The 23668-nt window shown below is 33.6% G+C and overlaps 1 protein-coding gene across 1 annotated transcript in view; it reads left to right on the top strand.

Moving 5' to 3' along the window:
- Positions 1 to 7242: 7242 nt before the first annotated feature.
- LOC149770907 (uncharacterized) overlaps positions 7243 to 23668 on the top strand; it is a 99640-nt gene continuing 83214 nt past the window's right edge. Inside the window, exons 1-2 of the mRNA XM_089949005.1 lie at positions 7243 to 7893; positions 18078 to 18184. The gene's annotated coding sequence lies outside the window, so the exon portion shown is untranslated. The remainder of the gene's footprint in view (positions 7894 to 18077; positions 18185 to 23668) is intronic.

Raw genomic sequence — 23668 nt, forward strand, 5'->3', positions numbered from 1 at the left:
ACTAAAATTTAAAATTTTGATCATTAAATAGTATTTTACTTAAGTTTTTTTTAGTGTTTCAGACATTTCAGCAGGTTTCAAAGAAATAATGGATATGAATTAAACAGAACCAAGGTGATATTTAAGCGTTCATGAAAATAATTATACTGATGTTGTAATTATATGACATCCAAGGCAAGAGAAATGGCAGTTAATAATAATAATGACTTTATTTTGAGAAGGTAATTCAATTCGTTACAGAACTAATCAACCCTGAGGTCCTCCATCTATGATGAACAACAGATACAGTATATACAACATGATATGAAGTATCTGACACTAAATAATTAAGTGGTTTTAAAAATCAAAGTATCAAGCCTGGAACATAAGCACAGGCATCTGTGAACACATAAACATATATAAAATATAAAATATTTATCTGCATTGAAAAATTCTTCCGTGAAAATAATGCAAAATTACAGAAAAGCATCCATTTGAAACAATTTGATTACGAGGAAGAAAAGCTATAAGCCTGCCTTAAGTCACTTGTACTGTGGACTGGATTTTTGAGTGTACAAACTTTGATGCTGTTGTGGTCTCTCGAATTAGTCCTTGTTCCATAAGCAGCCATGACAAACGTTTATCATGATATAATTACTCTTATTTTACACTGAATTCCAACACACCAAGAATATTTTGATAATATACACAATAATGCCTCACGAGATTGAAAGTATATTCTACTTTTCAGCCAAGAAAATTCCGCAAAGATATGACTATCTTTGATAGACATGGATATCTGGCAACAATTCCCACCAGTGATCTACACGTTGTCCCTCCTTAAATTCTTAAGTTAATCAGTTTGGAGTTGTATAACTTCGAAATCATCCTGATTCAATTCCTTGTCCTATTTAGCACGTTAACCGCTACTGTAAAGCTCTTTATGGCACAACAAAAAGAGCAAAATGCTTGTCCTGGCGTTCAATTTTCATACAGACTGACCAATTATGTTCCCATCAAATTTGTGTTCGGGGTATTCTCACTGCCGCACATTTTTCAAATTGTTATTCAATCTCTCGTCCCGCTCGAAAACTCGAATCGTCATGTTTAGCAAACATACTCTTTCCCGTCAGTTTCTGTTACACGAAGATTCATTGGGCAATTCCAAAATGTTGACCAATCAGAAAGCTTTATACAACGATCGTCTGTTAAACAATAAACGGAACAAATTCTTATTTGAAAGCTCGTTGCGGAATGGGACCGGATAGAGCATTAGTTTTAAAAAAGTTTCGGAGACGATATTAAAAAATGGGTCCATATCAGGAAATTCAGGTCAGGAGAAAAGCGAAATTATGTTTTAAAACGGAAAACAAGATGAAAACTTGTTCGAGGGCAGTTAAATCCAATTGAAGTTAAACAAAAATACAACAACAACAAATTTGAAAAAGAAATTTAACAAGGAAAGCTGTGGAAAGAAGTTATAAATTGTGCCCAAAATAAACAATAAAATTACAGCTATCAGAAACAGGAAATATAAATGCTGCTGAAAATCATTCAAATTGTACAAGAAACAATAAATGTTATTATATCTTATTGATATTTTTATTGAACTGTCAGTGATATTACAATCACAAAATATCACTATATTTTCAGTCAACTTTACAGACACACAAAAGCCAAGTCCTAATTATGCCTTATTTAACTGATGTAAATGACTAAGTTCTTCATTCCGCCTAGATGTTGGTTAAAAAATAAACTAAGTCCAGATTCCTCCTTTCATATAATAGATGTCAGCGACTAAGTTCCTAATTCCACCTAGATGGTGAGTGGAAAATCAACCAAGTCCAAAATTATGCCTAAAGATGTATTTCTAGCAGGAATTTGACTAAAGTCCATCTTAGAGTTAGACGGACTCTAGATGGATTCATCTTTGACTTCTCAAATTTTCCATGTCCGCCTTTGTATTAACCAGATTTTTAATATTTTAGGCAGATTCCGCCTGGAGTCTGCTTAAGTTCCAGGTGGAATCCGCCTAATTATTTCGTACGGGTCCCTTCAAAGAAATATATGATACCCAACCTAAATATGTGTCAGGATTTTCTTCTCCTGGGATCAAACAATAATCTCACTCTCATCTACGTCAGATATCGTCTGTCGTAATTCAACAGAACTAATCTATCTTTAGTTCACAATTTAAAAAACACTCAAAATCCTCTTACCATAAATGTCTTTTCTAACTGATTCTTGCATTCCTCTCGAACTTGACGTGATTAGACCTCTTTATAACTATTACTGCGCCCCTGTTGGCTGGCAGTCACTAGCTGATGACGTCGCTGGACATACGTCGCTAATGCTAACACCATCGATTCTCGATTGAAAAGAATTCACAACTTAATTACACAAAATAATTAATGGATTCCATTCCTTATCCTAACTACATTACGTTGCTAATATGAGATTCATTGACATTCATTTCCAGACTCACAAACATTAATTCTCTGCATACATGATCATCTAAGAAGGATAATTCACTTATGACTATTCGCACCAGAAGAAATGAATTGAATTACTGCGATACGCGATTTATATTCCATACATAATCACTGAATCTGAAAACATGCATATCAATGAAATATTGTATGATATTCATACAATACATGAATAATATAACGTAGGAGATGGAATGCATGTAACAATCAAAGTCTGCATTCAAGGAAAACATGCATGGTTCAAGCGGAATAAATTCAACAAATAATTAGACTTACATCAATGAACATATTGCAAATGAGACAATACATCTGTGCATCGCTTATCATCAGATAATTACCGCTCTCTTTTCTCTGGTTTCAGGACTCTTAACTTTTCAGACCATTGTCCCTTGGACGATTTATTTAACAAGAAAAGTGCTCTCTTGATCTTGGAGCCCCTCACACATCCATTTCGACAGAATCACTTGGACTGACTAATATCGCGAGTGAGATTACTTTAAAACCTTGCATTTCGTCTGGGAAACTCAACCCGTTTAGTGTACCAAATCAGGATTACTTTCTCTAACCACTAACAAACTTTAACACTCCTATCGAATTCAGAATTATTCTTTCTTCTCCTCCTTCATTAATAATTATTCTGGAAAATATTATTGTATAACACCTTGTCAAATATATCAAGGTTTCCCGAACGTTTGCTCTCTCTCAACCATGTCATCTATCGCTACTTGACCTTACGTTAACTTCTAATTTTTATCTCTAACCATTAACCGAGTGTGTCTTAATTAAAATCCACTCATGGTTCCAAACAAGAGAGGTTAACCATCGATACCTACCAAATTAACTGTAAGACAAACCTATATATCAACCTTAATGTTTACGTGTCACACTGACCATGCCAGAATGTAGTGCTAAATTATCCCCCAAGAAATTGCATCATTACACTATTCTTTTCTAATTATACAAAAGGTTCGAAAGCATTGCTAAGGTCATGTGTAAATGGAACAACTCAAATGTAAATTTGTTTGCAGAACCATTACCTAATCCTCTCAATCTATTGGCACCAGAAAAGCTTTAGCAGGTGAGCTGACCACCTCCCATGTGCACATTTGCTCTGGCATCCAGATTCGTTCCTGCTGTGATGTGCACATCTTGGACCACTATTGATAGTAATCTAATATGTACACAAGATTAACAGATTTTGCTCATTCTTGCGAAAGAATGATAAAAGAATCACCACATTGTCTTTAGATACTAGTCGGTTATTCTGTTGGCCCATACTTATGTTAGGTACCAAAGGCTTCAGATTTTCAAATTCTTTTATATTTTATACCAGGATTCTTATCATGAATACTTCATAGTCCTTCTTTAGAAAAGAATAATTATCATGGGGAATGAATTCCTGGGTGAGAGCAGCTTTTATACAACTCAGGAACATCTGGAGCTCCAAAGAAATTTCCTTGACTGCCAAGATCAACTGTTCAACTCCAGCGTAAAGTCAGTCTTACTCTATGGAGCAGAGACCTGGAGAACCACCAAGTCGACCGTAAAGAGAGTTCAGACCTTCATCAACAGCTGCCTAAGAAGAATTATCCAGATCCGCTATCCAGACACCATCAGCAACACCAACATGTGGCAGAGAACCTCCCAGCTTACGGCAGATGACGAGATCAAGAAGAAAAGGTGGGGTTGGATAGGACACGCTCTGTGTAAGCCGCCAACCAACATTACCAGACAGGCATTGAGGTGGAACCCTCAAGGCAAGCAGAGAGGGGCGAACCAAGAAACACCTGGCGACGAGACCATGAGGCGGACATCACTAAGATGGGTCACACCTATAATCAGTTCAAGGGGATGGCACAGGACAGAAGCCTCTGGCGATCTTTTGTGGGCCGCCTATACCCCGGCATGGGTGACGGGCAAAAGTGACGGACTGGAATGAATTCCTCAAATGCCATGTTGATGATGCCTTGCTGAGTTGAAACGGCAGTAAGAAAATCAAAGTTAATTTCTATAATGACGGCAGCTGATGCAAACCAGTGCTGCATATTCATTATACTGTCACTGAATTTTCTTAGATGACATTCATTCATTAACACTAAAATTAAGATTGTCGCCAACAAGTCTAAGGTTTAGTTCTTTTTAAATTAATCTATTACTTTATCTTAAAAATGTCCACTTGTCTGTCTGATCAATGATGTACTGGATGTCACCATATGATAAACAAATTCCATTTGAAATCGTTCATATCCCTAATACTAACAGGAAATATATATATATATATATATATATATATATATATATATATATATATATATATATATATATATATATATATATATATATATATATATATATATATATATATATGCACGCGCGCGCGTGTTTTAAATAACGCATCATTTACTGCATTGTGGTAAGCACAAGTCAACCATAAACTTAAAAGGTATTTTTTTAGTTATACAAAATATTATTATTATTATTAATATTATTATTAGTAGTAGTAGTAGTAGTAATAATAATAGCAGTAATAGTAGTAGTAGTAGTAATAGTAGAAATATTTATGAAAAGACCATACATTAACCATAAGTCAGTAACATGAAAAATATAGTTTTGGGGGAATTAAGGTACTAAATAGAAACATTGATATCTCAGTTGCTGCTGTATAGGTAAGTTCAGGGGTACAACTTGAAACAAAACAAAGATGAATAAAATGGAGAAGAGGGATTTAATGTTGGGATTGTAAAGAAAAAAATGAAATCAATTAGTAAATTAACTCTGAATATGCAAGTTATTACCATATTTATTATAATTATTTTACATATAGTAATATGTAGATAGTATGCATGTACTTTTTTTCTTTTGTACATCAACAAAACTTAACTTACTTACATAGAAATTCTAGTACATTTTGTGCCACCCTAAAATATTGGCTGAAGTCAATAATATTTCATGCCTCCAGTGAGTCGGAGTTGGCTGGGCCGTCTTCTCAAAAGATCTTCCGTATAGAACGGTCGGTGACGACTGGTGACGGCTGGTCGGCCGGTAACGATACGGTTGTGACGTGGTCTTAAAAAAACAAAGTCCCTAAAGGTGATCAAGCACTCACATTTGGCAGAACTTGTAAACAGAATCCATACAACCTGCAACAGAATTAATAATCAACACAATAAATCCAAAAGTAGCGTTGGATAAGTCATTTATTAAAAAATGGTTTAAATTGTCGGGGGATATACTGGACGTTATTATTCAGTACAGCAATGAAGCTATAAATCTAGCGACATCTGGCGGTGCCAGGGGATAGGTAATGGGCAAGAGTATTAGCTCTTTATCTACTGAAATAGACAGAGAAGACTAGTTTGGTCTTTTTTAGAAAGGCTGGATTTGCAAGGCAGCAGGCTAATATTCCTAACATAATGCGATTGGGGAAATATTTAAATAAGAAATGTTGTTTCTCCATGCATGCCCTATTAAATGTTTCGGATAAGAAACATCTATTACTCATCCTCAGTCGTACAGTTATGAGTTGTACGATTATTTATCAGGTCATACAATCTGTGAAGTTTCTGTATAGCATTAGATTCATGCAAACAAGTTCAGTGTATTCTCTCTCTCTCTCATGGAATTAGCTTCCTAAGATATAATGGTATTGGAAATTTTCGGTATTTTCTCTGTATAGTGCCACCAACCGTGTACTAACTTATATACGTTTATCTGACGTGAAAGGTATCAAGGAATTAATTACAAATGTTTTTTTTTTTTTTTTTTTTTACAAACATGATGGAGTCGGAATGTACAATTTTGTACTAAATATCGTCACGTTCACCCCCCTCGAGGAATAGGGTTGCTATTTCGATCCTTATGTGTGGCAATGTATGAGTTGTCATGTACAACGAGATATCAATATCGATGTAAAATTGATCAAGGACTTTATTCCAATTTGAGTATTTTAGATGACATAGTGTGAAGTGTGCTATATTTGCAAAACAATCGGTACCCTCACCCCCTCGTAAAAGAGGGTTGATAATTTCGTCTTAATATCTGGCTATGTTTAAGCTATCATACATCACCTCATATCAATTTCGACGTAATATGTATCATGGAATCGATTGGAGAAGATATTTATGAAATGACGTGGTTTAAAATGTGCAATATTAGCAAAATATCGTTGTGTGTACCCTTTTCCTTCATTTTCGCCTATTAGTTAAAATATTTGTAAAACTATTATATGAGTCAATTAAGTTTGAACACAATATAACGATTGCTATAGTTCAAATCGAAAGTGTTAGTAAAGTTCACGTTATGTCACCAACAAACATAATATTAAAGGAATACAAATGCCGCGGTTAGATCTCTCCATACCATATGTAGGTATTTGTTTTGATCACGTTACAATATTGCATCGGTGTTCACCTGACTTCGTATAGCAGAATGCAAAGCAGGAGCATAAGAGGCATGGGACCAGACTATCAACATCATTAAAGGACACTATTTAAAAAAAAAAAATAAAGCTTATGTCTGTAGCGTTTTGTACTATTCTGTGCAAAGAGAAAACAATATCCTTGTTAGAACATTAGTGTATCTGAATACCGCGTTTAGAATAATATTGTGAGATGCGTGATTATGAGGTGTTGCTGGGAAATATACCAATACTGATACTGTCAAGTGTTCTATTTTAACATACGTTTATAACAAAATAGTTCTTGATATTAAGTAGCCTGGGTACATATAAATTGTTGCTCGAATTTAATTAATAACGGCTGACTAAATTACCAGATCATCAGTTGAGTTTTCCAACAAGCGGATGGTCAGTTTGTAAGGCAATATCAATTATCCCTTTACCTCATACAACCGTCTTTGGACGCCTCTACAAAAGTCGCATCGAAGCTACTTTTGACGCTTCTACAAAAGTCCCATAGAAGCGCCTTTTGCGGTCTGCTGTAAACATCAGCCATTTTAAGCCGGTTTTCGTAGCGCCACCTTCGGGGAAAACCCCTTATTAGATACTACATTCATTTCTGTGAATGACAATTACGTCAGATCACGTGGTCACTGTTTATGTTCTGGTCGATATCTGCTATTTGGAATTACATCACAATTAATACTTCCAGTTCAGTACCCCACGAATGTAGTTCTAGTCTATTTTTAGAACATTTTTTCCTCTCTCATTTTGTGGTGATAGAAGAGTTTTATTTATGCATTTTTGGTAGGGATTTAAAGGTAACTGTTTATTCTTGATAATATGAGCTCAGGGTGTTGTTGTCTGTATGCATTTTGGCGACAGTGCACAGTGAGTAATAAGGCCTTGGTGATGATCCGGAAGTGAAATATGTGTTCTCTTTACATGCTGTTATGTTGACAGTCAATCATCTAAAAAAAGAGCAGGTCAACCTTTGACAAGAACTTCACCGTGAAGTCATCTTTGAAGGTATTTTAGACTAACATATGATTTGCATTGATTGTCACACAGCGGAAAGGTCAGTACTGAGAAATAAATGTAGATAACATATAGTAAAATTAATTGTGTACTATGTCCATTTAAAGTAACTGGGTCGTAATCTCCACTCTCCAAAATGGCGGTCGCGGATTTCATTCAGTACTTACGAAGTTTTCATGATTAGAATCACAACTATGAAAGATTCAATAACCTAGGTAAAGGCTCTGATATTGATATAGGCTGCAATTAGTTTTTATAAATTATCAAATTTAGATGACTTAGTGATGTAGACACAGATGAAAAACTTCTAAATTTCGAGTATGAGAAATGGCAGCTCTACGGTTGGTCACACGGCCTCACTGACATGACGGTGAACGAATTCTCTCCAGATTTTAAAGCACATAACAAATTCTTCCGTGATAAATAATTACACAGCTATAACAATCGGTCTTTACTGTTAAAATGTTCCACATGTAATAGATGTGTACCAAAAATGTAAAATGGTTAAAATTGCTGTTAAACGTAACATATCACTACATTGCTTAATAGTTCACAGGCAAGCTATGCGTATGCGGTCGACTAGGTAACCTGTATTCTATGTATAGCGAGCTGCACTTTGTCACTATGCTCTATGAGGTAAAGGGTTATCATATCAAGTGTTATTGTTACGCGACTATTTAAAGATTTCTGGGGTTCCCACCGTTACTTTTATTAGACATAGACACATTTGCTTGAATAATTTAAGTTAAGGTTCTCATATCTCTCTAAATCTGTAATATTAGACTATGTATGCATTTAGAATTATATGCATCATACAGTTCTGATTGTACAAATACTCCAAATTGTGGTAGATTTAAGGCAAATAACATGTTTCTTTTCAATTTTAAGGTCGGCATACAAGGGACCGGCCATTTACAATGTATGGGAAGTGGGGCTATTTTTTTTATATATATATTTTTTTGGTTTGTATTTTCATCCCGCAAATAGGTAAGAAAAAATATTATTACATCCTAATTTTGTTTTTTCAGTTAACTTTACAGTGTCAGAATTGTGCAATATTTTACGATATTGAACTCGCGACAGTTCATATTTCATATTGTAAACAATAAATGGACACAGGCGCCAGCACTTTTGATTTGTAAACAGATCATATACACTCGCGTAAGAGGCGCCTTACGTTTTGGTTGGTGAAATTTGTTTCTGAATGAACTAAAGCAGATGTTTCGTGGACTGCCACATACCAGCTGCTTTGGCACATTCCATATTAACATTTTTGATACAATGGTTCGGATTTAGGCAACGCCAGACAGACAGGGGCCTTACAAATAACATGCTAGTCCTACAATGTAAAACGTTGCACATGTAGGTATTAGTGCTTGACGCCCAAAACATAAATATCAGCGTAAAGGTCTTACATGTAGGACTAACATTAAAGCATAAACTTGTTTTCTTTAGCTGGTAATAATAATGGCCAAAAATATACTTAGTTTTACATCATGTATTTCCTCTTAATGTACTTTTTTAGTTCTGCAAATCAGAATTATATGAGCCATGTCATAATCCGAATTACATGAGCCATGTCATAGGTTCTCAATCTTGATTACACATTTCGAAATTGTACTGTAATATTCCAAGTGCAGTTACAGCCTCCTTACTGCACTCAAATTAAAATAAGCATTAAATTCCATAGCATATTTTTGAGAATTGCAGTTGAAAGACTTCATATTTTTCCCACATTATGATTTCAAACATTCAATGATAGAAACAGAAACACATGCAGATGTCAACACGCTTTTCCCTCGCTTCTTCAATCCAGTGTATTTCATGTGGAATTGTCACATGCATGTACATCCATCCATAATCACAACATTTCATAGAATCCAAACAAAAAAAATACCAAATTCATTCCAGATCAAATGGGAAAGTTGTTGCAAATTCAATGCACATTCATTCAAAATATGACTCCAAAGTTAAATTTTAACTAGACATGCCATTTTCTTTTGAAAGTTATGTCTAGCACGCGACTAAGTTCAAATTTATCTGGGCGGAGTTATGTGTACGTTAATAATGTTGTTGTGTAATGATGAATCTGCGGTTATGTATTTAGTTGGAATACGGCATACATTCAGTTACATTGTTTCTTGTAATGTATATTTGTTTATATAAGTAAGCCTTAGGTAGAATAAGAAAATGAGCATATAATAAAAGGGTTACTGAATTTATATGGGAAAGTATGAACTCATTTTGTCACAGGGGATTGTTACAAAGAAAATTTGGAGTATCTGTCCATGAATTAAAGGATTGTGGTTTTATTGTTACAGGTTAGAACCCCCGTCCCTGGATTAATGGATGGATACTCCAAATTTTCTTTGTAATGAACCCTTGTGCATTTTGCTGGATGGAATATATTATACTGCACTCCAAAGGTCGTGCAGTATTTCCATCCAAAAAACTTTTTCATATTTTCCCATACAAATGCTGTAACCTATAAGTGTTAATCAGATTTGAAGAAATAAGTATCCATTTTATTATTTGGGGAAAAGATCATCTTGAGGTAAAATAATAAAAAAGACCACGGTGATTGAATAATAAGGAATCATATAATCAATATAAATTTATTCGCTGATGCATGGTACATAGCAAATTAAAATACAACATATAAAAGAAACATCCAAGTATAAATACAAACAAGAATTACAATAGAGACAATACAAATTTCATACGCGAAGCAAATCCCATTTAAATATCATCCCTAGTTATATATTATCTGCAGTCTTTACAAGAAGTAATACTTCAGTGAAATAACTTGTTTATATTTCTTGTAAAAGAAATATCTATGCAGATAAAGATGTATATTCTACAAAAACTATCACATACTAAAACAATCTTCACTACTGCTATCAAATCAATGAGGGCTTCTGATAGACTGTGCAGAGAGAAAGGAGAATAGAGCCGGGTTAGTAATGTGCACCAAAATGCAATGCACATGCTATTATGGTGAACTTTTATTCTTTCACTAACTCCACTGATCTACCTACTTACATATACATGCTACAGGGTGTTTTTAGACATCTGTGAAAACATATTCTATTGCACACAGTAATGCACAGTCTGGCAGGCTGGACACTATAAACATATATAGGCAGACAATACATACAACATAGATAACATTTATGTCCAGTGTAATACTGGCTACATAATTTTAGACTTTGTAAATTTATAATTATATGCTGCATACTGTAACTGTTCTAACTCCACAAACGTTTTGAAATTCGGTAGATTTCAGGTAACTCACATGTTTCTTTTCAATGTTAAGGTCAGCATACAAGGGGCTGGCCATTTATAATGTATGGAGAGGAGGGCCATTTGTTGTTAATTTCTTTGCGTATCATGCAAACAGCTTGAAAAATATTATTAGTCCAGTTTGAAAAATACAGAAACTTAGGATCCGCTACATAAATTGGGAAAAAAACATCTTGAGTTGTAAGAAAATAAAATAGTTTAACCACCCCCACAACTGCAAAAAAATGTTTGAAACTTGGCCTCTATTAGAAATAGAAGGGAACTGCAGACAAAAAAAAGAAAACTAAAGTGTTTTTAATATATCAGTCACCTAGTAACTTTCATGTTTTTTTATTTTTGCAATTAGAAAGTAAAAGCCAAATTTAGCATGATGTTTTGGGGTTGGAGTTTCCTCAGACCCATCCCACTCAAATTAACATATTTTGACATTAATGTTACACCCCAGTTTCAACGTGCACATATCTAAAAATGGGGTGGGAAATGTCAGGAAAACTGAACTAGGTTTAGTGCAGCAGATTGCCTGATATCTTCTAGACAAGTCTTGTCTGTGTACATGTATGCTTTTCTGCAATAGTCTATCCTCTTTAAGAATATCTGTTAAAGTGTTAGTCCCATAACAGATTTCTAGAGCATAAAATGTAATATGATATATATGGATATGCTAATGTGCCAATGGCATGGAATGTGGTGATATATCACAACAACATAATCCAAAATGTTGTTGACTGGATTCACTATAGTTCCAAATTAATGATTCAGTCCAATAATTGTTAATGAGCGTTTGTAGTTCTTCTGAATAAGGTAAATAATTAAATCCATCCAAACTGAAAACTGAACACAGCAATAATCCAGATTCCACTCTGTGTTTTATGATAGGGATAAGTAGCTTTTCAAGTAAACAAAATTGATGTAAAAATTAAGAGCCTGGATGTAGATCAGCCAACTTTCTTAAACAATCAAAGTTGTAAACAAATTTAGGAATTTCCAAGTGAAGAAACAGTGTTCTAGACTCAGATTCAAATAGACATATTTACCTTCATTAATAATAATCCCAATATTTAATCTATACTCATAAAGAAATATTACCTATGTATTATGTTGTTTACAAAATAAATGTCACTATTCAGGTAGTCCATGATCATGATTAGGGACTATGGTCAATTACAAAATACAAATATAAGTGACATATAAACATGGAGAGAAAAGCCAACAAACAATACAAATTAAATGTACTTAACAAGACAACCTAGCTATAAAGATCAAACTGAATTGAACATTGAACTTGCCCTTGAGAAACTTGAGTTTGCCTAAAACATAATATCCCAGCATGAGTAAAAAAATATAAGAACAAATGTGGGATATTGTTAGGAAATTGAATATTTTGTGCAGATAAGATAGCAGACTCGTCTCATCAACTATATTAACAATAATGAAAGCTAGACTGTTTGTAATGGTTGATATATACTAACAAATGAATGGTCTTTTTTATCCATTTACTTAACAGTTATCATCTAGTCACATTGAAATCAGTGACATGTATCAAAATATATGACAGGCAATGTTTTAAGATTGAGAACACTTATTTATATCCATTCCAAAGTTTGCCTCACAGTGTATATCAGTGTTGTATAATTAACAAATAAACATTAGATCATACATACAGCATGTTCTGTACAAACTTTTCAGCACATCAGTCACACTTTGAACACTAAAAAACAACTTTTTTATTTCCAAACACACCTGTCGTAGAAATCCTATATGTCATATTAGTAAAAATGAATAAGTATTTGCCATCAAATTTATGACATGCATCAAAACAATTGCTGACAAGCTGATTGTTGGCAAGGTTGGCCTGGATCTAACTGACTAAACTTGTGAGCACTGTACAGGCCATATTTCGGAACAGAATTTGATCACATTTGCCAAGTAAGCTTGTATATCAAGTTATCAGATAACATCAGCTGAGACATTGCAGCTCTCTTTGGTGTGGATCTCTGGTTACAGAGTCATGACACCAGGGGTGGAAACCCATGAAATATGGACAGACCCTGGAATCCAGGCTGACTGCACAGATTAACTCTCCTTATACTGCCAAGTAATATTGTGTTTTTCCAAGTTTTTAAAAACCAGCAACATTTTGCAGTGTAAGAAACGCATGATCCAATCTTTTCTTCCCTTCTACATTTTCTTTACCTGCATTAATTTATATTCAATATCAGCTACCCACTTCAGTAATGTCAGGCACATTTGGGCCACTTCCACAATGAACAAAGTTTCAATCTCTGAAATTACACAAAAAGTTTGAGATTTGTCAATGTATGATAGTGGGTTCAATGCATATATAGTCACAGTGTGTGTGTGTTTATGTGTGTGCAATGCAGCAGAGATACCATTAACACAGAGTCTGTACACATTACATATTAACAGTTTAATAATTTTTAATATGATGCATGTGTGTGTGTGTGATTTGGATTTTTAAGGTAACTTTAAAATTTTTTCAGTCATATTGTTATATTTTGATGTGTGCAGTTTGGCAGTTTGTAGTATTGTTCTGCACTGAGGAATAATGCCACATACATGTACCATGATGTCCCACCCAGTTAAATTATCCTGACACCAGCTCAACCAGTCCTAACACTAACTTCTTAATGCTGAGTACCTAGTGAGGCAGCTGCTAGTACCAGTTTTATAAGGCTTTGTTATGACTTGGCTGGGGTTTGAACCCGTGACCTCCTGCATCCAAGGCAGATGTTCTAACCACTAGGTTACCCGAGCAGTCTATATGACAACATGTCAGCATAGCACTATGTGATTCTGCAGGGCTCCAAATAGATCTACTGTATTGTATTTAAAAATAAAGTAGCCATTTGCTAACGTTTGGTTTCCTATTATGAAAAACTGGTTGACAAAAACAAAATTCAATGTGTGAGACTTTACAAGCATTTTAATGATGTATCCTAACCACTGCTGTTACTGATATAAAATAATTCAACATATTTTAGTGTTAGGTGAATTGTAGCATGAAATATTAAAGTTGATTCTTAAATTGTCAAATGAGAAGTGTTCTCCTTTATTATTTTATTGTACATGTAGGTAAATAGTAAGCAATGATATGACTGATAGGTAAATAGTAAGCAATGATATGACTGATAGGTAAATAGTAAGCATTGACATGACTGATAGGTAAATAGTAAGCATTGACATGACTGATAGGTAAATAGTAAGCATTGACATGACTGATAGGTAAATAGTAAGCATTGACATGACTGATAGGTAAATTGTAAGCAATGATATGACTGATAGGTAAATAGTAAGCAATGACATGACTGATAGGTAAATAGTAAGCAATGATATGACTGATAGGTAAATAGTAAGCAAGGATATGACTGATAGGTAAATAGTAAGCATTGACATGACTGATAGGTAAATAGTAAGCAATGACATGACTGATAGGTAAATAGTAAGCAATGACATGACTGATAGGTAAATAGTAAGCAATGACATGACTGATAGGTGAATAGTAAGCATTGACATGACTGATAGGTAAATAGTAAGCATTGACATGACTGATAGGTAAATAGTAAACATTGACGTGACTGATAGGTAAATAGTGAGCATTGACATGACTGATAGGTAAATAGTAAGCAAGGATATGACTGATAGGTAAATAGTAAGCATTGACATGACTGATAGGTAAATAGTAAGCATTGACATGACTGATAGGTAAATAGTAAGCATTGACATGACTGATAGGTAAATAGTAAGCATTGACATGACTGATAGGTAAATAGTAAGCATTGACATGACTGATAGGTAAATTGTAAGCAATGATATGACTGATAGGTAAATAGTAAGCAATGACATGACTGATAGGTAAATAGTAAGCAATGATATGACTGAGGTAAATAGTAAGCAAGGATATGACTGATAGGTAAATAGTAAGCATTGACATGACTGATAGGTAAATAGTAAGCATTGACATGACTGATAGGTAAATAGTAAGCAATGACATGACTGATAGGTAAATAGTAAGCAATGACATGACTGATAGGTGAATAGTAAGCATTGACATGACTGATAGGTAAATAGTAAGCATTGACATGACTGATAGGTAAATAGTAAACATTGACGTGACTGATAGGTAAATAGTGAGCATTGACATGACTGATAGGTAAGTAGTAAGCAAGGATATGACTGATAGGTAAATAGTAAGCATTGACATGACTGATAGGTAAATAGCAAGCATTGACATGACTGATAGGTAAATAGTAAGCATTGACATGACTGATAGGTAAATAGTAAGCATTGACATGACTGATAGGTAAATAGTAAGCATTGACATGACTGATAGGTAATTAGTAAGCAATGATATGACTGATAGGCAATGATATGAGCCCCAATGATTGATATCAGTGAGCTTGAGCCTTATTTCTTTTATTAATTTCCTTTTTTTTATCTGCCACTATTATGCAAACTCTACTAATTAGAACTTTTGGTGAAAAGTTTGTGTAATTTACTCACAACTTCAAGCATTGTTCCGATTGGTCCAAATAAACCTATGAAATTCTTGTGCAGTATTCTCTTCAATGATTGGCTGCAGTTGTGTGAAAATTTTCCTTACCCTGCCTTCTGGGACGTTTTGTTTTCTCTATTACTATAAATATTTTGGCAGCCATTTGTCAAATTGATTGCCCAAACAGAATTGGGAGAAAAGGTCATGTCTGTCAGAATATGGCCAATTTTCCCCACAGAGGCCTGTCGTGCCATGTATTGTTAATTTAGGGTGTTATACCCCAAACATAAGCAGCAACAGTAAGTAAGACAATGGATATTAGTCAACTGAAAGCAGGCATGGGCAATAAATCTATATGATAAACAGAATCACAAATGGGTAATGATTTTTTAATATTAAATTTAAGAAACTCATTGCATCTAGTTTGTGCTTGCCAAGGCTCACAAAAGTTGGACATTATTCAACTGGTTCCATAAATTCAATATTAAATCATTAGTCATTTCAGATTCTATTTTTCTAATTTTGTGTATGCTTAAATGCCAATCTAACTCATGATCATGCTTGTTTGAGAGTATATCATGTCAGCTGACCATGCTATATTATTGCTATCATGTGAAGGGAGGTAACTTAAACATGGCAAATTTGAGATTTAAATTTGTCCATAGCTTGTAACGAAGATTAAAGTCAGAGGACATGAACTGGAAACAGTGGGTCAGTTCAAATATCTTGGTTCCATAATCACTGAAGAGGGATCAAGAGCAGAAATTTTGTCAAGAGCAGCACAAACAATGACAGCTATGTCAAAGCTAAGACCCATCTGGAGAGACAAGAATATCTGTCTGAAAACTAAAATCAGACTATTGCGAGCTCTAGTCATCTCAGTCTTTTTGTACTCACGTGAGGCCTGGACCCTGACAGCAGAATTACAACGAAGAATCCAGTCACTTGAAATGAGATGCTACAGAACCATCCTTGACATTTCTTACATGGACCACATCACAAATGAAGAAGTGCGTAACACCATCAGGCGCGAAGTAGGCCAGTATGAGGATCTCCTCACCACCGTCAAAAAGAGAAAGCTGAAATGGTATGGCCATGTCACTAGAGCCAACAGTCTATCTACAACAGTCCTGCAGGGCAGTGTCCAGGGTGGCAGAAGGAGAGGTAGACAGAGAAAAAATTGGTCTGACAACATCACAGAATGGACCAGGAAAAGTTTTGCGGAGACACAGACATTGGCACATGATCGAGACAAGTGGAGGGAACTGGTCAGATGTTCAGCAGCACAGTGCCTCAACGACCACGCTAGGTCATGAGACTGATGATGATGATGATGATGATGATGATAGCTTGTAACTTAATCATTCACTAGAATGTGAACCAGACCATCATTTATGTAATTAAGGTTCAAAAGTTTGGAACACACATATTATATAGTCATGGAAACACCGCTCCTGTAACCTAGTGGTTAGAGCATCCACCTCGGATGTAGGAGGTCATGGATTTGATCCCCGGCTGAGTCATACCAAAGACTTACAAAAATCATACTAACAGCTGCCTCGCTTGGTGCTCAGCATTATGAGGTTAGTGTTAGGACTGGTCAGCCTGGTGTCAGGATAATGTGACTGGGTGGGACATCATGCTACATGTCTGCGGCATGATGCAGACATTGTAGCGATATGAAAAATTGTTAAAGCCATGTTAAAAGTCCACATCACACACACACTCCTCATGGAAACAGGCCATTTTATATACAGTAGCCTTTCAGATTTTCTTCTGATCGAACTTTAAAATTTGACTTGTTTGCTATTAGGTTGCTGAATATATGTAAAATGTGAGTTAAAGTCATGCATTTACATGTACAATGTGAGTTAAAATAATATGCATATACATGTACCATATGAGTTAAAGTGATATGCACATATGCGTACAGTGTGAGTTAAAGTAAGATGTATATACATGTACAATGTGAGTTAAAGTCATATGCATATGCATGTACAATGTGAGTTAAAGTCATTTGCATATACATGTACAATGTGAGTTACAGTCATATGCATATACGTGTAAAATGTGAAGTTAAAGTCATATGCACATATACAGTGTAAGTTAGTCATATGCATATACATGTACCATATGATTTAAAGTCATATGCATGTACATGTACAATAGGTGTTAAAGTGATATGCATATACATTTCCAACATGAGTTGGTCATTTGCATCTTTTCATGTGCAATACAAGTTAAAAATTGTGTGCATATACATGTACAGTATGATTTAAAGTCATATACAAGTCTAATTATGGAAAAATTTGGAAGAAAATGAGAAAAATAACACTATATTTAGTTCTGTTTATTTTAGGTACGTAGAAGTAACAGAAAGCATGTTGGGCAAAAGCCAGTTTAGGTCGTGTATGTAATTCATCAAGATGGAACCTTGAAGTCTTCACATTCCTTAGTGATAATGAGGTAGTAATTATCTATGATATGTTTTAGGTATTAGACTTTATTTTCAGTTTATTTATTGATGTTAGATTGTGTCAAAAGTCATTTAAGATGGTAATCCTATACCTATATTTTATTACTGGACTTTGTTATAAACCGATCTATTACTGGGTAAGATTAGATTATGTCAAAAACCCATGAAGGTAGTAATTTTATATTTTGGTATTGGACCTTGTTATAATCAGGTCTATTAATGTTAGATTATGCCAAAATCTCGTTTAGGTAGGATTCTATATTTAGTTTTGGACTTTGGTGTAATTAGATTTATTAATATTATGCCAAAATCTCATTAAGGTAGGATTCTGTATTTTGGTATTGGACTTTGTTATAATCAGAGTTGTTAATTTTAGATTGTATTAAAAGCCTTTTAAGGTAGTAATTCTGTACCACTATTTTGTTATTGGACTTTATTATAAAATGAATTAATAATATTAGATTATGTCAGAAGTCTTATCAGATATTAATTCTGTACACCATATTTTACATAATACATGTAGATTGTTATAGATTTATTTATTGCTATTAGATTGTGCTGCATACCTTATAGAGTACTATTAATGTTTAGTATTGGGCTGTTATGAGTTGACTTATTAATATTAGATTGGTTAAAAGTCCAATAAAGTAATAATTGTATACACTATATATTAGGTATTAGACTTTGTTATGTATGAATTTATTAATATTAGATTGGTTAAAAAGTCCAATAAAATAATAATTGTATACACTATATATTAGGTATTGGACTTTGTTATGTATTAATTTATTAATATAATTTCGGTTAAAAAGTCCAATAAAGTAATAATTGTATACACTATATATTAGGTATTGGACTTTGTTATGTATGAATTTATTACTATTAGATTGGTAAAAAAGTCCAATAAAATGATAATTGTATACACTACATATTAGGTATTAGACTTTGTTATGTATGAAATTATTAATATTAGATTGGTTAAAAAGTCCAGTAAAGTAATAATTGTATACACTATATATTAAGTATTAGACTTTGTTATGTATGAATTTATTGTTATTAGATTGGTTAAAAGTCCAATAAACTAATAATTGTATACATTATATATTAGCTATTAGACTTTGTTATGTATGAATTTATTAATATTAGATTGGTTAAAAAGTCCAATACAGTAATAATTGTATACACTATATATTAGGTATTGGACTTTGTTATGTTAGAATTTATTAATATTAGATTGTTTTAGAAACTCAGTAAACTAATAATTGTATACATTATATGTTTGGGATTTTTTTATATAAATTAATTTATATCAATTATCTTAAAAGCTATAAGCTAATAATTGTACACATTATATGTTTGGGATTTTTTATATAAATTAATTTATATCAATTATCTTAAAAGCTATAAGCTAATAATTGTACACATTATATGTTTGGGATTTTTTTTAATATAAATTAATTTATATCAATTATCTTAAAAGCTATAAGCTAATAATTGTATATCTTATATGTTTGGGATTTTTTATATAAATTAATTTATTCAATTATCTTAAAAGCTATTAGCTAATAATTGTATACATTATATGTTTGGGATTTTTTTATATAAATTAATTTATTCAATTATCTTAAAAGCTATTAGCTAATAATTGTATACATTACAAGTTTGTGATTTATTTATATAAATTAATTTATTCAATTATCTTAAATCCTATTAGCTAATAATTGTATACATTACATGTTTGTGATTTTTTTAATATAAATTAATTTATATCAGTTATCTTAAAAGCTATTAGCTAATAATTGTATACATTACATGTTTGGGATTTTTTATATATAAATTAATTTATTCAATTATTTTAAAAGCTATTAGCTAATAATTGTATACACATTATACCTGGTATGATTGGACTTTGTTACAAGTTGATATATTAATAGTAGATTGGGTCAAAAGCCCAAAAAGGTCATATGTCTATACACTATTTTAGGTATACTATTAGACCAAGTTTAAAAAAAACTATAAAATCATTTAATCATTTTGGGTGGGTTTGGGGATGGAATCCAAAATATGGAATGATTTGACATTTTGATGGCTGTATTATACCAATACCAGTTTTATTCTGTTGATAAAAGTTGCAGTATATATATACATATGTATATATGTCTTCTAGACAGGGTTGTTTGATTCACATCAGATGATTTAAATCAGTCCAAAAGAAATTATTTTAAAAAGATCATCAGAATAGTTTTAATTTTTTTATATATATACATATACTGATAAATTGGACAGATTTTGTGACCTAAATCACTTGTAAATATCATTAAAATGTCATGCATACACAATGTAAATGAAAAAACACACATTGAATCTGCTGAACTAATAGTAATTATGTTTGGATATTATATTAAGTCTAATTTTAAATAAACACATGTCAGGATCTGCTCAACTCATCGAAATTGTCAGATGTGTAACTTTGAGCACTGCAGTATTAAGTACACTCAGATGTGTGTAACTTTGAGCACTGCAGTATTAAGTACAATCAGATGTGTGTAACTTTGAGCACTGCAGTATTAAGTACAATCAGATGTGCGTAACTTTGAGCACTGAGAAACCAGCGATTTATGTTACTTCTGTATTATCAGGAAAACATGAGGCTTTTCAGTCAGTTTAATTTATTTAAAATACAACATCATAACTATCCATATATTTTGTAAATAAATTGAAAACCTAAAATCTGTTCTTATATTCACTATATGATCATATACTGTGGCCTGATAAGTTTCATTAAAATAAAAAAAATCTGATTTAAATTTTAAACATTTTATTTAAATGAAAAGATCTGAGTTTTACAAATTTAAAAAAAATGATATTTTTTCAACCTCGATTCTTGATGAACTAAATTAGAAAGCAACCCATCCTGCCCCTAAACTGGTCTGCCCCCACTGCACACCTCTGCTCCTTTCACTGTGTCCCTCCACATTCTTGAATTGTAAAATCAGCGTGTGTGTGTGTGATATGGATTTTTAACGTAGCTTTAACAATTTTTTAGTCATATCGCTACAATGTCTGCAGTGTGACAGTTTATAGTGATGTCTAGCACTGGGACATCATGCTGCAGACATGTAGCATGATGTCTCACCCAGTCACATTATCCTGACACCAGGCTGACCAGTCCTAACACTAACCTCTTAATGCTGAGCACCAAGCGAATCAGCTGTTAGTTCCATTTTTGAAAGTCTTTGGTATGACTCGGCTGGGGATCAAACCCACGACATCCCGCATCTGAGGCGGACGCTGTAACCACGTGGCCACTGGAGTGGTCTGTAAAATCAGCAACTTTGTAAATGTTACGTCATTTTCAAGATGCTTCATTGCTTTAATTGGTTGTTTTAGTTGTTTCTCAAACTTGATTCACTTGTCTAATTGAGGATTAAAGGCAGTTAGTGTCAGATGCAAATCCTTACGTGAGATTAAGATCAAAAGGGTTTATGGCAAGGAGTTTGGCTTAGAAGTTTGTATCTCACTGATGTTCAGTGACCCAAAGATGATTTAAATTTTTCTTTCTGCCACATTAAGAAACAAGTATCAGACTCTAACTATTTTGGGCATAAGCCATTTTAAAAAAAAATAACATTAAATTGCAACTGTGAACCATACCATTTCTCAATTGTTGTTTGAGGAATTTACATCTATGGGACAAAAATGACAACATAAAAAGATCAATTTCCCCAGCTTGAAATTCACAAAAGTTGGAAGCACAATCATTCAGGCTTATTTGGGAAAGCAATTTTATTTTTTGTTTTATTTCTTTATTTATGTTTATCTATACCTGGCATATTATCTGATAGATATTCCTATGGCTAATCTTGTTTTGACATGAATAATTAATGAGAAGATTTTGTGTGTACTTGGTGAGACTGATAGAAAATATTGTATCAGTAAAATAAAGATAGAACAGCTGTCAATATTACTTAAGCTGCTGTGAAACATGGAGATTAAATAATAATAGTATATTTGCAGCATTATTTCATGCAGTGAGTGGAGAATACTTCCTGTGTGATGTGATTGCCTATTATTACATTATACAGTGTTCCTAGTTTGCCATAAACAAAAATGTTGCTTCGATCACCATTCCTTTTTAATATCCACTGGTCCAATATGGCCACAACAGTAGCTATCTTGAAATTCATTGGATTGCTGCTCCTTGTAAGTGTATGCTCATATAATCATTGAGTTTCACTAAAAACTTTTTATGATGTCTAACTGCCACAGTGGCCATCTTGAAGATCTTGTTATTGCTACATCACCTGAATAGTTGAACATGTAATCATGGTGTTTTTACTGAAATACGTTTTATTATAATCTAGTTGGTCCTAAATGAAAATGGTGTTGATCTGATATCTATTAAGGTCACCTTAACAGCCATCTCAAAAATCTTTTGGCTTCTCCTCCAGAATGGAAAGCTGTGAGCATTTGTTTGCCTCAGGAAGACTTCTTATGGTGTCTAGATGTTCTTAAACATTTTGTCTGATGTTCTGTATGGCTATCTCAGCTGATATCTTGTAAGTTTTATTGATATACCTCTTTGATGGAAAGTGATATCAGCATTGGGTTTTCACTAGAAAACAAATTTAATGAGGTCTAGTTCATTGGTGCTAATATGGCCACCATGGTAGCCATCTTAAGATTTATCTTGTTGCTTCTCCTCCTAAACAGAGATGAGTTCATATGCAAATTAGATGAATGATATGAAGGCCTTAGTGTGGTAGTTACCATAGTCCATGACATTCCTTTTTTGGGGAAAGCAAGGGTAGAACATAATAGAAAGCTAATGGCTGTCTTACAGAGGTCACTTCCAAAGGTCATTCAGTTCAACAATGAGAAATTGGAAGTAATAGTCAAGATATATATATACAGTGTATACTTTGAACACCTGCTGACTGCCATAGGTCTCAAAGCTGACAAAGACAAGGTCACAGCTGTCAAGGATATACCATGCCCTGTAAACAAAGCAGAGTTACAGACCATATTCAGCATGATAACATGTTTATCTAGGTTTGCTCCAGTCTGGCAAAGGTAATATGTCCCATGAGACAGTTGCTTTAGAAAAATGTTGAATTTACTGGGAAAAGCCCTAATATGATGAATGCATGAACGTCCAGGAGATTTTTACACAGCCAGGTCAAATATGGGCATACTTGGATCCCAGGAAGCCATTGACTGTCCAAGTTGCAGCACGAGCAAACTTGGATTAGGTGCATCCATTATGCAGAATGATAAACCCATATCATTCACATCCAAATATCTGACATGGTCACTTGGAAATAAATTTTTATATAGCCACAAAGCACATGTGCAAACTGATCACCTGCCACTTGTGCCAGTTTTTAAGATACCTCTCTGTGCAGCCTATGCACATCTACGGTGCATAATGTTAAGACTACAAAAGATATGACCTTGAAATTTAGCAATGCCAT

Source organism: Sinohyriopsis cumingii, unplaced genomic scaffold (assembly GCF_028554795.1).
Source record: "Sinohyriopsis cumingii isolate HCF-2022 unplaced genomic scaffold, ASM2855479v2 utg002228l, whole genome shotgun sequence".
NCBI classification, from domain to species: Eukaryota; Metazoa; Mollusca; class Bivalvia; order Unionida; family Unionidae; genus Sinohyriopsis; species Sinohyriopsis cumingii.